The 13711-nt window shown below is 38.2% G+C and overlaps 1 long non-coding RNA gene across 2 annotated transcripts in view; it reads left to right on the top strand.

The window, feature by feature from the left end:
- The first annotated feature begins 685 nt into the window (after window positions 1-685).
- LOC138183657 (uncharacterized) overlaps window positions 686-13711 on the top strand; it is a 153953-nt gene continuing 140927 nt past the window's right edge. For both annotated transcript variants that reach the window (XR_011174110.1, XR_011174111.1), the window contains exon 1: window positions 686-2207. This is a non-coding gene — a long non-coding RNA (uncharacterized LOC138183657). The remainder of the gene's footprint in view (window positions 2208-13711) is intronic.

Genomic DNA, 13711 nt, shown 5'->3' with positions numbered 1-13711 from the left:
TAACCCGATGGATTCCGGCACGGTCGCACGGCGTGGCGCGTACGCGCGAGCATAAGCCGCGTTGTCGGCGAGGCGTACGGACGGACGTACGGACGGACGTCGGATCGATCCGGTGGCAGAGGGGTTGTGGAGGCGGAGGGGCAGTTGGCGCGTTCAAGGGGTGGGCTAGCACACACAGTAAGAGGAATGGAGGGAGTGGTGGTCTGGTGAAGAAGGACGGAGATCCTTGGAAGCGGTGCGCCGTCGCAACGGCAGGACCGTCGTCGTCGGGACCAGGCGAGAGCTTCGGCTGGTGGGGGCGAGACGAATGTTCCGTCTCGTTCCCACGAGCGTTTCCCCTCTGCAACCTAGCAGGCTGTGTTCTCGTGTCGCGTTGCACAGTCAGTTCATTCTTTCCTGTGTTTTCGCCCCTCTACTTTCAGCTGTTCAACCAAGTGTCTCTCTTTAGCTTAGATCTTAGGCTCGTCTCTCTTCCTCGTTGACCACCACCACCACGTCCATTTCCCCTACGTGCGATCCTCTTTGTTCCTCTCGCAGGTCGACCATCTCTTCGTATCCCTGTTCCTCGCCGATCTTCATCCCCGTCGCGCTCACCAACCGTCGATCTCGGTTCGTTTCACGTGTCCCTGCTCCTCTCGCCACAGATAGACTCTTCCTATCTCTCTCGTCCACCCCCACTGACGAGGTCTCGCTCGCGCGCCGCTGGCAGCCCTGCAAAAACAAGCATACGGCAATCCCCAGTAGCACCCTGGTACACAGACCAGGCCAGAACGTCACACCGGGTGGCACTGGCAGCAGGTGTAACGTGGCCGTTATCCTCCGCGTCTCACGTCACACACGGCCACGCCGTGTCACGTGCTAGCCAACCGTCACGCGACTCGTCGGATACACTTTCACTTGGACCACTCGATTTATCCCGAAATCGGCCACGATCGCTGTTGTCCGTTCTCCATTCAGGATTCTTTGGATGGTCTAGCTCGGTTTTGCTTGGCTTCATCTGGCCTGGCTTCGCCTAAACTAAGATCGAATTGCCTGAGGCCTTGAGATACGTTCAAGATGTTTCTGTCTCTAAAATCCGTGGTTCCTTTCCAACCTTTGTGACACGATTGTGAAACGTGAACGAACGTGGAAGGACGATGGTCTTATAGATCGTTTGGCCGGTTGATACGCGAGTCTCGTGTATGAGAAACTCGTGACTGGTTGGTGGGACGTCCAACTATTGTGGTTCCGAGTGATAGCAGTTGGTTTACGACGTGAGTTGCAGACGTGTTTGGTGGGACGATATGTGAGGGATGTTTGACGATCCTCGAGGGTCTGACTCGGGACTCCGTTTCGACAAGTTGGCGAGGAACTGTAGGGAACATTCGACGTCTATTGGGAACCATAGTATGTTATCAAAGACAAGAATATTTAATATTTATTGGATTATTCTCTGGTACCATAAGTAGCAGTACTATATATTCTTCTGTGAATGACTGATTTCTCCAGTAATTCCAGTCGACGAAATTATGTTTTCCAAGAAATAACAACTATTAAACGCTGTAAATAAAAGGTAAGAAGACTCTCGTAAAAGAGACAATTATACATATACAAAAACAGAAGAGGAACTCAAGTTGCTATTGAATTTCGGCAACCATATCCATCGAAAATATTTGACGAGAGAACGTTGCAAGTGCAAAATAATAACTAACTAACTAACGAAAGTAGTTAAGAGAGGAATTGGTCAGGCCTGAATACAAGCTTAAACGGTTTTCATCTTCCTTGAAAAGAAATCTCATCCCCTGCGAGGTTAATCCCCCATAAAGTGTACACGTGTTTGAGGGAAATTGACGCATGTGGATAGAGCGGCGATACATGGAGTAGTTTTCGAGTGATCGAGCCGATTGGATGGTATTTTCGCGAGGTACGCAGGTCAGGGGAAATTAAGTGGCGGACGAACGTGCGGCGAGGTGTTGGTTTCAGTTGGTCGGCAGACGTCGCAAGCCACGGTTCTCGAAGAAAAAAAGAAACGAGAGATGTAGTGTGTGTAGGTGCGTGGTGGTGCGATTTGTTTACCCGGGGGCGAGTGTTGACGGGAAGTGGCGGTGTTTGTCACGTTTCCGCATGTGAATGGAAACGGGACCCTGTCTCGTTTTGGACAACAGATTATCGCGAACACGAGGAACGGATACGTTCGACTAAGACGATCTGTTTGTGATACTCGATCGGTAAGATTCCTCTTTTCAGAGTTCATTTCTAATTTCATTGATGTTTTCGTGGTTAATTTGTCGTTACAGGTAATTGGAAAATTTTGTGTTTTATAATAATTTTGACTGTTGGTTCAAATATCGAATACGAATCTTTCGACGGGTAGAGAATTTATTAGAAATGTTGGAATTGTTGCAAAATGAGATGTAGATTGAATATTAAAATGATAATTTACTATTTCAGACTGATGTTTCGCTGATTAATCTGTCACTGAAGATATTTGAATAATTTTGCGTTTCGTGATATTAATTTACGTTTGAAGAGAGTTGCACATTTAAACGAAGAGAGAGAATACTTAGGTTCAGATTGAACCTTTAAATGATTTTCGTTCCTTGAATGGTGTGATTGGTTTAAATATCAGAAATGGATCTATCAATGGAAAAAAAGTTTGTTGGAAATGTATTAAGTTGAATCTTTAAAGAAGCAATTTTAAATCATTTTATATAAATTAAGAGATAAATTAAAAACGAATTTTCACTTCAACAATCTTCTGTATCAATTATGCTATTACTATTCACGAGTATTTGATTTCTTAACAGAAATATTTAACAGTAGAGGTAGAAACCTTTCTTGAAATTCCATATCGCAAATTACATTTTCCCTTATCGAATTATTTAACTAACCCTCCATCAAGCAATACGAATGTCCAAAATTTTAATTATCTTTCGAGAATTGTAATTCAATCTAGTAATTTCCATCGTTGCTAACGATCGTGTTTCAATTTTGGAAATATCAAAATCTAACCTTCTCCTCTGGTGTAAATAACTAAAACAATTTTAATTAATTTTAAACGATCTACTGCAAATAATTCACGGTAATTCTACGATGTATTAGCAATCGTAATTAATATGATTAAAACGTTGGTCCTTTCCCACCCAGTGAAAATTAATCATTTACAAAGTGCTGGCGCGACGCGATTTGCTTGATTCGCTTCATTTATTTAAAATTAGTCGCATCAAAACTCCACCATATTACAAACAACTCTATGTCATTTCCAATTGCACCGATATTCATCAACGTGGATTCGCCGAAACACTCCAAGTTCCTGCGAATTTTACGGTTTTGCAAATATGTCGATGGATCCACGATTATTTAAATACTAAAATCTGGTAAATCGACGTCCATTCCAATTTCAGTTTAGAACGATCGAAATAAAATATAAAATGCATATACCCAGCTGTGGAATAATCAAACAGTGAATTTTATATAAAACAGTAATTGACCATTCTGTGTAGTTGTTTGAGTTTATTTTTCGTATTTCCAAATAGTAATCGTTTTTGTTCTGTGCTGAATAAATCGTACGAAGGGTTGACTTTTTGCGATTAGAATTTCGTTGAACTATGGGCAAAAGAATTGCAATCGATAACAGCTTTTTAACTTGGTTGACAAATATAGGAAATACAAATTGTCATAGACAAATTTGTTGCTTGATTGATAAATTCAGTTTAATTGGAATATCAATAAAATAATACGATCTATAGAGAATTTAGAGGTTTATTTATACTGGCTTTTTCCAAATTGTTTGGAATATTAAAATTTATGAATGACACCTGTATAATGCATAGAATAAAATATTCATTTATATCTTCTTCAAAGAATCAGAAATAATTTCGGACAGACGAGAGATTCAAGATAATAGCCGGTAATAACTATTACGTCGAAACTTTTTCATATCTCCACATAATTATATTTAAATTAATGGAAATTAATATGCTTCCTTTGACAGATAAAGATGAAAGAATTATATTTTAATGAAAATTCATTGCTACGAAATTTTTCTACAAACGAGTTTCACGTATGTATATCTGAAATTAAATATGAATAAAAATAGCATGCATTCATACGTATGTACAGAAATGTGCTCTTACAAATGTAACGAACTTTTCCTAGAAATTGCAAGTCAGCTACTTTTATTGTTTCATTCTTTTCCTAATAACGAAACCTTTTTAAATTGAGATTCGTTTACATCTGAACATGATCATTAAAGGAAACATCGTTTATTCGAACTCTGATATCGTTGCATTCTCATAAATTCGCGGAATTTTTACAGGAAATTATGCGTTGATCCTTTACGTTGCTTCGTTGGTTTCCCAATGGCGAAATTATTAATTGCGTCGTATGAACAAGAAAATTAAAAAACATTGTCCATTCATATGCTCAGAGAAATACATTTTTATAAAATTACAAAACCCTCCATTTCACTGTCTTATTAATATCCATAGTGCGTTATGCTCTTTGTGGACACGAAAATGGACATAACAAATTTTGATACATTTGATGCATTTGGAAACAAAAATGTAGGGGCAGTTTTGTTTACCAGTTCTACTCTCCTAATGTTCTCTTCAATTTCTATTTGCCTTGTAACGAAGTTTCTTGAACAGGATTGACTCTGTTCACGACTGATCAACAGTGGAATGCTTCTTACCGCGGCAACGATAAAGAAAACTCATATTTCCCTATTATTCTTTCAACGTGAAGGAGTAACAGGTAGAAGTTGGGAAACTACATCGATTCTAATCGCAGTCGAGTTTGTATAGCATGGTTTACGGACATGGACAACGGGGATGGCAGAAATTCGTAGTTGTTTCTTGACGAAAATTGAATTTATAAACAAGAAAGAGATGTGTCGTAATAATAGTGCCATTTTTATTATTTTTATTTCTGTATTTAGAGGTAGAATCGCAATAGCTATTATTTTATTCTTTGGATAAATCTATCGCACCGTTTTGAGCTGAAAAACCTTTATTACACTTTCTTATACGGACTAAGGATAAAAAATAAAAGAATATCTTAAACCTATCGATCAAATCCCTCGATTATATTTAGAACTATCTTCTAGTTACTATTTATCGTAACCAATGCATCTGCATATGCATGGCGAGCGCGAACTCACGTTGTCATTTTCAACAATTATCTTTCATTCTTTTCTGTTTTATCTTGCAATACTACACTTACATACTGATGGACCGTCGTTGAATCGATCCGATCGGTCGATCGGAAAAACTGGCCGGCTGGCTAAGTTCGTTCGTCTCTGAATACAAAATCCAGCAATTCAATTTCCGTGACTGCTTATCGATTGCATGTATCCGCCGTTTCGCTTTTATTCCGTTTAACGCTTGAACAGTGGCGTTCCTCGTCGCGCACGCTCTTTGAAATTATCGTGGCTTAGAGCAAGACTGGTCTTAATGAAACTGGTTCAGAATGTTTGTGATCTCGTGTGTGCGTGTCTCGCTAATCGAGAGAAATCGAGCCGTGCTTCCAGCTAGTATCGGTCTGATTTTCGTGAGATAATATCGGAACTCGGTACAGCGAGTGATTCGTTTACTATCAGGGAGCGACACTTCGTTTAACTCTTCAAGAACAAGGGATATTTTTCAGATGTACCGATACATTTGTTTTCGAAACTACGACCACGTAATCCGCGTCGATATAAGTGTAAAAAATTGAAAAATCAACGAACAGAAAATTCAACGAGCTTTCACCGCGCCTAGATCCAGCTAAGAGCTTCTTAAAATATTGCGTATTGCGCTGTGCGCGCTTAACGCGCTCCCAGGGCCCGCACATTTTTGATCGACACAGATCTACCGATGTGCTGGCTATACTGACTGATTGTTTTTACATGCTTGGAATGTCAACATTCAGTTGTTTTGCTAATCATTTGTCACAAGAATGCGCAAAGCTTCGTTCCCCTGGTAACGTAACAAAAACATTTGTCTCCGGTTGTTTAAGTCACCGATTCAGTCGAAAAAACACGAAAACGAGATATCTCGCGACCCGTACGTAACGCGTTAATACGCAAATAAAATTTCTCCAATCGTCTATAAGCGTGTTATCGACGTGAAAAATTGATCGTACCTGCATCTCTCGTTTTCGGCAAAAGATCCGAGGAAAAGTTCGGTTCTGCTTGTCTCGAAACAAGATTTCGAAAGCCGACAGACCGAGGCAGCGGTGGCTGGCAGGTGTCATCGATCGACAAAGGGAAAGTTCAACGAGCTGCAGCGTGAAGTTCGCGGCCAATTTCCCGGCGATCCCGGGCTCACGAGCGAGCTGCGATCTTGCCGTGGCTCGAACACGAAGCTGATATCGCTGCCACCAGTCAGCTTTTCATTATCGTCGCACAGACGTCAACTGCTTCGCTGTGGGATCGAGTGTTCCCTAATTAAGCCGACCGGATACCGCACTCTTCTTCGTTCCATGTCAACCGCGAGCTTGCCACGTGGCTGCTCGCTCGTTGAACAAACGTCGTCGTTTAACCTCGCGGGAAACCAGCCTTTTCGTCGCCGAAGAATCCTATTTTCTTTATGCAAACATCGCTGTCATGTGTCTTCAGAGTCACGTTGCGTCTTACACGTCAGATTATTCGATATTTTCTTGGATTTTTAGCGAAGGATACAGGCGATTACTAGATCGCGGGTTTTTCTGCAGATTCATATTTCTGAGGAAATAATTAGAAAGGTCGGACCCAGGCTGTGATTAGTTTCGTCCTATCAAATATTATAGCAGTCGTTGTATTTTGAATATTTTATATACAGGGTGGCTGGTAACTGGTGGTACAAGCGGAAAGGGGGTGATTCTACGCGAAAAAAGAAGTCGAAAATATAGAATAAACCACCCTGTATTTCTGTGTATTGCATTCTGCGTATTCTACGAATTTTTTGTCGTTAAAATATGCGTAAAAATCCGCGGTTCGATGATTACGGACATTCTTAAACGATAATTTGGTAATTGATGGTATTAGAGTATTGGTAAATGATAAATTGTGAGTCGCGAACACGAACACTTTTCGGAACTTTATAATTTTGTAATTCGTAGTTGAAAATCGGTGAAGCGTACAAAGTAGAACATTGTAAACTAATAATATTACATCGATACAGACATCGAATTAAATTCTACACGTTCGGTTGATAAATTTCTGAACAAAATTTGAAGTTTAATTCGACACGGGTGAAACAGACTATCGTGCACTTACTCGTGCGCAATTGTACATCGATTTATATATATTCACGCGCTTGATCCGTGCATACGTTATACCGATTAAACGGAGAATAATAAACCGTGGATACGTGATCTAATTACCATAATTGTCGATTTGATTATGCCGAATAAAGATTTATTGTGTACGAATTAGTTCCTATGTACGAGACAGTATAAATTAGTGAATTAATTATGTAGATAAACCCGAATCGTTGTTGTTTTTCATTGAAACACATCAATTTCGTTTTATCTCCATCTACGTTCGCCTGGTGTCCACGAAAATTACCCGTTTGTTTATTCCGAGAATTGAAAAAAGCTATTAAAATAATAACGAACCAGAATTTCTTTATTCCCTGTAAGTAACTCGAGTAATGTAATTAAAGGGTTGGCTTTCGCAGGATTAAATATTTTAATTGAATTAGTTTTAAACAAGTTTTAAACTGATGTTTTATTTATTTCTTTTGAAAGAAGATTTTCTGTAAAGAACGCCTACAATGTCACTCATAATTAAGTAATATAACATTTATAATTAAAATACTTGGGTAAATCGTAAAAGTTTTAAGATAAGATTCCAAGATTTAAATCTATGATTTGAATAAACTCCAAACTATCTAATATACGTAAATTATAAAATTATAAAATTACACAAATTTCTAGATATTTCATTGAAATAATACGGAAATTAAAATATGTTTTCCAGCGACACTCCGTCTCGATATTATACAAGAAATACGCATAAGTCGTCGCATTGATTTACGAAAATTCGATAAAGAATCCGACCAATTCCACGTTACGTAAAATTTCCAAGCATCCCAATTTATTCGTACGCCTCACTTTCGCCCACCTCTGCCTTCAAAATTCCACAAATCCCCAACCCCACAGTCAAACGTTCCCCAAAAAGACCAAAGAACGTCCCATTTACTCGACGGAATCACAGAACTCGTTTACCTCGGTGTATCCACCAAACGTCTCCGCGAAATGCAGCAGGTGTCGCCGAGAGGCGAAAAAACGAGTCCATCTCTTGTATCCGGGCCTGTTCTCCGCGTGATCAAAATGGATATGGACGTGGAAAAACGGCGTCGAGACGCTTGGACCATTCGTACCGGGAAACATCAGGTGCGGAGTTTATGCAAGATAATTTCCACGAGACGAACATTCGTCAGTGTCGCACAACGGAAGAAGAAGCTTTATAATAGGTTTTCGATTCGAGAAATTCGACGAATTTCAACGACCAAGATATCGTTGAAATATGAGCAGAATTAGAAACTTGAACGATGTGCGAGGGTCGCGTAAAATATCACGCTAAAAGTGTTCCCTTCTGGCATTTTTTAATTTCTTTTTCATTACATTTCTTTACTTATCGTCTTGATTCTTTGTTTCTTTCGATACTTTATTCGCTGTTCTTGTTGGAATTCGATGTTCTTTCTTGGAGTTTTTAGATGGTTAAATTCTTGTTAGAAATATGGGACGAAAGAAGAATGATCGTGGAAAGTCTTAAGAATTTCTCGATTCGCGTCTCGTCTCAAATTTTAGTTTTAATAATTTACGACAATACAGCGAAGAAGATACTGTCTGTTCTTTCACAAAAATTTGTATAACATGCATAAGCAATTAGAAATTACGTGGACTCTAATTAGGAGTACTACTTTCCGATCGTAACATTTCTTTTATTTTCTAGATATTAAATTACAAATAATAATTTTTTCACTAAAATTTTTAAGAGCAACTTGGGTGCAACTAACAAAAATTGTAATTAATTTCATCAAAATTGACTCGCTTGATTTAAAAATCGACAGATTTCGACCAAAAATCCCACGAACCCTCGATCACGCGTCTAATCTACTTTTCACCCTTGTCATATTCTGAAATACCCCGACCATTTAATTTCCACGCCATTAAAACTTCATTATTATTAAAACGTTGAAAACACAGGACTCTATCGTTCAGCATATTCAAACCTGTTCTCAAACCTTTTTTCCCCTGTGCGTAGCACGCTGCTTTGGTCAACGTTCGACAAAGGGGGAGAAAAATGGGGATTACAAATTGCAGCGATCTCTGACTATAGGTTCGCCGCGTTCCCAGAAATGGAAGGGAAATTGATTTTTTATCGCTGACTGAATAACTGCGTTTCCACGGAATCCTGGTGTTGTCGGTTTTGCGAAATAGAGAATAGGTATTGTTGCCTTTTACCAGGGGGTGTGAACCGCTGGGGTACTGGGGGGTGTCGGGGGAAATTGCGTTAGGGAATATTTTAAAGCCACCAAGGCTATTACACCAAGACCTATCGCGATGAAATATTTACGATTTTCTATACCGACTTAATTTCAAAACGTTCAGTCACTTTTCTCCGTAGATTGTCTTTTATTCGTACATGGATTACACTCGATTTATCATTCTCTTTCATTTATTCTCACAGATTAATCGCAGTTGACTAGTCATTATTCTTATATTACAGTTTTGTTTTAATTTTTCATCTCGTTCATCGTCATTCCACTTCTATTCGCTGTAAAGATAAATTATTAATTAAAGGACTGGTTTGAATAATTAATGAAAAAATCAAATCTGTTAATTTCTTTTAGGGCAGAAACATCGTCGAACAAACGATATCGACGAAAGAAGGGTAATTGTATAAAACAACAGACCAGAGAATATGAAACTTGCTGGAAGAAAATGTTTTGGAATAAACGAACAAAACGACGAAATAATTGGAAAGATCTTCGCTCCAACACGGTTGATCAGCAAAATCCTTCTCTTAAAATACAAAATCGAGGGAAATGAAATTTCTCGTCCCCGCGAACATTGGCACGCGTCAATGCGACAGAGTATGGACGATGGACAGAAAATCCTTTCAAGATTCAAATTTAATCCAGAATTCTCCGTAATCGCGAAAAATGAATTAAAACGTATTTTTCGAGTGAGCTCTAATCCCCGAAGAAAATCCTGTCGTGCAATAAATATCGTCGGGACAGTTGGAAATCGACGTCTCGACAGGCGGCCCTTGACCGCTCGTTAAACGAATTTTTTGCGCGTTTTTCGTAGTCTCAATTAAGGGAGGCAGTTCCACGTGATAGTCACGCTTTATCTCGCGTTCCTTCAACCAGAGGAAACCACGAGCAAAAGCTCGGAAAGACGCGTTTAACCGCGCAGACTTTAGCTGCGAGTAGGATTTTGCTGGCTTAACAACGTGACTCGGTTAGTTGCTTCGCTGCACCCTGTCCAGCTAGTTAAGCGAGCTACACCTTTGTCTGTTTGATAAAGATCTATTTATTTAGACGTACGAGTGAAATTAGTCGATTTCCTCCGTTTTTCTCTTTTGAATTTCTAGAATTTTCATTAATCTGTTTCTTTAGAATCTTTTTTTTTTTAATTGGGATGGAGGAAAATTGCGATGGGTTTTGATTTTTTAATGCGATCTTAGGCGTGACAAGAATAATTTTATTAATATCGCAATTTAATGGCTAGAGACTTTATTTATTATAATGGAAACTATATTCGTGGAATTTGGATACAAGGTGATTTTTTTTTTTTTTTTTTTTTAGATATGAAGAAGTATTTTGTAATTCGTAAAATTACATTTCGTAACACTACGCTCTTTGCCTTTGAATCTCGTAAATCTCGTTTCTGTAACTGCATACTCTGCAGCTGTAACGTCTATAACTTTGAACTCGAAGGCTTTAAATTTCATAACCTGAACCTTATAATTCTGGTCCTGCGAGTATAACTCTATAACTTTTAACCCTATAACCCTAAACTCCGTAACTGTAAACCCTATAACCCTAAACGCTGTAACTTGTAACCCTATAATCCTAACTCTGTAACTCGGAATCCTGTAACCTATGAACTTTCAAATTCCAGGTCGTGAATTTACAACCAGCAACTTTCGAACCCCAATAAACACAACATACAATACCCTTCGTACCATTTAAAAAATTCATGAAATAGTTTTGAAGATAATATCAATTTTCTTATCATCGATGAAAATAGTTTCCTCAAGAAGAAAGAAGAAAAAAGACAGAAAAGAAGATGAATTATGGATAAAGTTTTATCTTTGGTCTTGCTGGACGAAAATTCGAAAAAGTCAATGCACGAACCTGATTTATATGCTGACAAAAGTCGCGTTTATTCGGTAACGTCCACTTTCAGCAAACAAAAAAGTTGTTTCATTCCGGCAAGCGATGGATCACGAAGTTCCGAAAGTATTTTATAATGACAACTTAAGGGTTGCGTGCTGCAATATTCAAGCCGCAATTTCTGTAAGAGCTCCGGCACACGATATCGTGTTACTTGGTGGTTGCGATCGCGTTGGCACAGCCTGCCTGATGGTGTTTCATTATCGAGTTTCAGATAGAGTGATATTTCAAGGATATTATGACCATAAATTAAGACTCGTTCTCTTCATACTTCGAAATTTTCCCGTTACTTTCCATCGCAGCCTCGTCGGCGGAGAATCGTGTGTAAATCAGGAGATTGAACATTATTTTCTTCGTGGTTTCTTTTTGAAAATTATGAACCTACGAGTAACGTACAGTGGCTACGGTATGAAAGACATTAAGGTACAAATCGCTGCTAATAAAAGTCCGAGGAAGAAATAAAGCGTTTCTTTTAAAAGAATTTCATCGACAGAAAAAGAGTTTGTGTGTGAATAATTTAGTATTATATGCATAGTCATAAACAGGGAGTGGCGACAAAATAGAAGCATTTTTGCTTGAAAGTTTACTTCAAAATTTACCGTAGTATACACGATGTATACTTCTAACTTGGTGAAATTTTATTCTTCACCACGATTTATGCTTTCATTCATCTGTGACAGATTTATAAATGGATATATATTCTGGGATTAGTTTGATATTTTGATATTGCAATCAATTTCGTGTATCAAGCGACAGTTCTATAACATATTTTTATAAGAAATAACAATTTACTCGGTATCGATCATTTAATTGTAAGAAAAAATTCTGTTCTAACGTAATATCGATTTTACTTTGCTAAAAATTTTTCTGAATTATTTATATTATATCTAATAGACTTTTAAAAACGTGGAAAATTGTATAAAATACGAGAAAATACCACTGAAAGATATTAAACATAAAATGTATGACTGAAAACAAAAGCCTAATATCACGTTCAGGAAAGCTTTCGAAAAATTTCCTGGCTTTTAATTTTCATTGCTAATTTTCATGGCTGAGAGAGGCTTATCCGTGGCGCTGGCAAATATATTTATGCATCCACGTAACCATAACTCATCACGGTCATCGAGAAACCTGAAAATTTTCAGGTATTAAAACTTGCGCTTTAATTTACCGCTTTGTTCGATGCTTTCGAGTAGCGGAGGCGTAATAGCAACGATGTTTTCGAGCGTAACGGTTTCTTCTTTGGTAATTATGGTTAATTGCGAGTTGAATGAATTGTGATAATATTCCAACGGGTAGCAATAGACGTTTATACTATTTTAGAGAGATACGCTTGAATCGTGTACAGATATCTCTTCGTGTTATACTTTCGAGCATTTGTGTTTATCTTAAATTTTTGCTTTATTTTCTAAAATTTGTATGACCTCTCTCACACTCTAATTCTTATTTCTTTTCTAACATTTTCACATTTATCATACGTTTAAATAACGAAAGATACAATGTTATACAGAGGACGAAGTTGGCGGTACGGTGATAAAATTATCCGCAGCAAACGCTACATAAAGAGAAAGTCTCTAGGATCAGTATCGTCAATTCTATAAAAAGCATCTAGGGAACAGTTTGTTTAATTTGTTATAAATTGTTCTAGTTCATACGATGATCCATGCGTCATTAGACACATCACTACTGAATCGAATAAAACGAATAAATGTAGAGGTTTATGTGTAGAGGGCGGTTGGTCGGTAAGGTTTAATGGACGAGATTGCTCGTTGTTGAAACCGTCGAATATATTTAAAATGATAAATTAGTATACAGATAATGCTCGCAAAGATGCTCGTACTAACCGATTCGCTAAGACAGCGTATAAGTCGTAAGATAGAATCGCTAATGACTCGTTAATTAGATCGCTGATAATTCGTTGATAACTGGTTGAAAACTGATCGACAACCGACTGTAACTCATTTCCTTGCGATCGCGTCCGTTTATTTATTTATATCCGTTTATTTATACTGGTCGGGAGAGAGTCGGAAAATTCAAATTCGTCTTTGTTCGTCGGTTGCACGTAGCGGCGACATTGTTTTACCTGGAGTTTATTTATTCGTGCATTATGTGTATCCTAACGATCTTGATACTCCGCGGCAAAACAATAACATGATTTGAATTGTTCTCTAACTCGCGTGCCGCTACATAAATTTGTATAAAAACAGGTAAGTTATCATACGCAACAATGTCGAAATTAATACAATACATAGGAAACAGAGGAATCGTAAAGTTTAGAAAAAAGAATAGAAACATAAGATACTTGCGCAAACTAAAATAAACTAATGAAAATTAATGCATACGTATGTGTACATATAACG

Source organism: Bombus flavifrons, chromosome 9, assembly GCF_040668555.2.
Source record: "Bombus flavifrons isolate JBK064 chromosome 9, iyBomFlav1_principal, whole genome shotgun sequence".
NCBI classification, from domain to species: domain Eukaryota; kingdom Metazoa; phylum Arthropoda; class Insecta; order Hymenoptera; family Apidae; genus Bombus; species Bombus flavifrons.
This window is presented reverse-complemented; position numbering and strand designations above follow the sequence as displayed.